Here is a 3,314-nt window from a genome sequence, read left to right on the forward strand (position 1 = left end):
CAGCATGGTGGTGCGGCGAAGGGGAAGAGGAGCCCGCAGCGCTCGCACTCGGATGAGGACGTGGAGGGTGCCGTACGGGATGCCCTCAACGATGGTCAGCGCGACAACGGTGAACTTGTGCAGGACGTCTACGACGACGCGTATGACGACGGCGAAGAGGTGGCCGAGGGCGAGGTGTACTACGGCAAGCCGCCGGTGCCGTGCCTGTTCGGGCTGTTCGAGGCGAACACGGAGGTGATTTCGAAGAACTGGAAGATCTTCGTGTACAGCGTTGTCATGACCTGTGCTGTGATCGCGATGCTGTGCTGCAACATCCTGGCCGACACGCTGGGCCTCCTGGTTGCGTGCGTCGTTGTGTCGACCATCTGCTGCGCCGCGTCCTTCTGGGCCCTGCCGCTGGTGATTGCGAAGGCGAATGTGTTCTGCTACCTTCAGATGGCCGTCTACATCCGTGCCACTAGTCCACTGTACGCCTTTTATCTGAACTCGAATGAATGCCAAGGTGATTACCCCAACTTCACCTACACCTTCTACAACACGGTGGCTGGCGTGATTGGCAACCTCGCAGGGCTGGTCGGCGTGACGCTGTTCAACTTCCTGTTCGCGAAGCATAACTATCAGGTGACCTTCATTGTGACGACAATCATGCAAGTTCTGGCAGCGCTGTTCGACATCATCATGGTGAAGCGCTGGAACAAGCGCATCGGCATCCCTGACCATGCCATGTACATCTGGGGTGATGCGGTTGTAGCACAGATTGTTTACATGCTTGGTTTCATGCCGTTGGTTGTGATGCTGTCTCGCCTGTGCCCTCGTGGCTCGGAGAGTGTCGTGTATGCGCTGATGGCGGGCTTCGCGAATCTTGGCCAGACCACCTCGTCGTCCCTCGCTGCGATCATTATGGAGTACGGCTGGCCTATTTTTTCGGATAACGACCCATGCAACTACGACAACCTGCCGCTGCTGCTGTTCGTGACCAGCGTCTGCACGCCGCTGCTGGTGATTCCACTTTCGTACTTGCTCCCGATGGCGCGAATCATTGATGATGTGGACATTGACGGCAAGGTGGTGCGTCAGAAGGCTGATGAGATGCGCGCGAAGGTAATGGCCGCAGCCAAGGACAGCACCTTGGAGCACTCCGCGGAGGCTTCGGCCGCGGCTGCTGCGCCAAAGGGCCACTTGTAAGGTGAGCATCTCGTCAGTGTGCGTTGGTCGCTCGTGCTAGGCTGATGCAGAGGTGATGTCGAAGTAGTGGAACGCGCGCACATTCACGTCGAGAAGGTGCCGCGACTTGTTTTCTTTGTTTTTTTGTTGTGGCTCACTCACCCCCCTCCCCATTTTTTTTCTTGGACCCCATTGCGCTGTACGAAGACAGACAGACAGATGCGAGGGGATGCACGCCTCCCAAAGGCAGAACAGCACCACTCAATCGTACTCGTTGACTGCTCGAACCTTCGTTGGCGATCTCCCTCCCTCTACCCCATCCCTCGCTGCGCGCCTGGCTGGAGGAATGAGTGCTGCTGGCAAAGAAGAGACGCGTTAAGAGGCGGAATGGCGTCGTTCTTGCGGCTGCTCCATATCTGTTTTTTGTTTGTTTGTTTTTGCTTGTCTGCATCCAAAGTACGTATTCATTCTTCAGTTCTCCTCTTTTTTTTTTCATCGTGATGGATCACCCACGCACACAGACACGCGTGCGAGTTTGTTTCGCCCGGTCACTTGCTGTGCCTGTCTTGGGTGCACGAGTGTTGCTGTTGTGCCTATACGCATATATAACTACTCGGGCCCTTATCTGTTTTCATCCCTGCTGGCGCTATCCTTGCGCCCCTAGTGTGCGTGCGTGGGTCTCCCCCTCCCTTCCCCTCTCTCTCTCTCTGCGTGACCTTGTGCCTGCAGTGCGTGTACGGTTTTGTGCCACGTCTTCCCTCTCCTCTCTCTTTTCGTCCCCTTTTCTTCTTTATTGTTTGTTTCCTTCGTCTTTCTCCATAGTGATGTCTCTATTCGACTCCCCCCGCCTTCTCCCCCTCCCCTCTGTCTTCATCCGCCTCCCCACACCTCCCCCCTTTCCCCCATCCCTCCCCCTCCTCCTCCACAAACACCATGGCCACATGAGCACACGCCTTTGCTATCGTTGTTGCTATCTTTTCTGAGATGATGGCTCCACGTGTGCTTGTGTGGCCCTCGTCGTTCCTCTTTTACCTTTTCCTGCATAGATGCAGCAGCTTTACTGCTGTTCTGACTCAGCAGTGGGTCCCTCCCTTGTGTGCTCCCCAGTCAATGGCACTCCATGGCGCTCGGCCTTCCTCCTCCCCATTCCACAACGCGCCCTCGTCCGTTAACGCGACGCTCGCCTGTGCGATGGGTGGAAGAAGTCGAGCGCAACGCGAAGAAGGAAGCCGTGGTGTCAGGAGACATGGAGCAGAAACTGCATGGAAACATGTGCGCGTCCAATATGGTGTGTGTGTGCGCCTGATCGTTTTCTTGGCATTCGCATGTACGGCTGTATGCTTGGCTCCTGAATTTGTAAGCGCATGGGTCTGTGACAAGCGCCGTTGAGCCACTAGCTTTACGATCGGGGGCATCATGGGTCCTCATGTGGTGTGCGTATATGTATGTATGTGTGCGTGTGCGTGTGCGTGTGTGCTGTCTTTCTTTGGCTCATCATTGCCATCATGTTGCATATGACTTCGTTTCCCCGTAACGCACGCCGCCGCCGCCCCCACACTTCCCTTCCTTCTATCCCCTCCACTGACTCTTTCGCATGCGTCTCCGTCCCCCTTTTTTTTTAATTTTGCCGTTGTAATCGTCGATGTCGTTGTCGCATCTTCATATCGTATGTCCCCATCCTCTCCTTCCCCTACCCTCCCCTCCCTCTTGCCCGCTCTGCACGCGAGCGTCTCTCCGTAAGAGCAATACGAAAACAAGGATGAGCGCTGCGCACACGTGCAGACACACACACGCACACACACACATACGTGCGTACAGAAAGATGGATGAGCAGGTATGTGTACTTGTGTATGGCGCCTCCTCTGTGAATCTGTGTGCGTCCTCATTCTCCCTCTCCCTCTCTTCCTGCCTCTCCCGTTTTCTTTCCCCTCCATGCTGCTGCGTGTTTTCCTTTTCCTCTCTTCTCCGCCTCCCTCCCCCCTTGTCTCTGCAGGAAAAACACAATGAGTGCTGTGTCTGTCCCCCTCCCCTACCCCACCCCCCCCCCACACACACACACACTTTCCTTCATCTGTACATGGCGTCTGTCGGGTGCACCTGATGCAGGTGGGATTCCGGTAAAGTGCAGGAAAAGGAGCCGGCAAAACAAA

The sequence above is a fragment of the Leishmania donovani genome, chromosome 10 (genome assembly GCF_000227135.1).
Source record: "Leishmania donovani BPK282A1 complete genome, chromosome 10".
NCBI classification, from domain to species: Eukaryota; Euglenozoa; class Kinetoplastea; order Trypanosomatida; family Trypanosomatidae; genus Leishmania; species Leishmania donovani.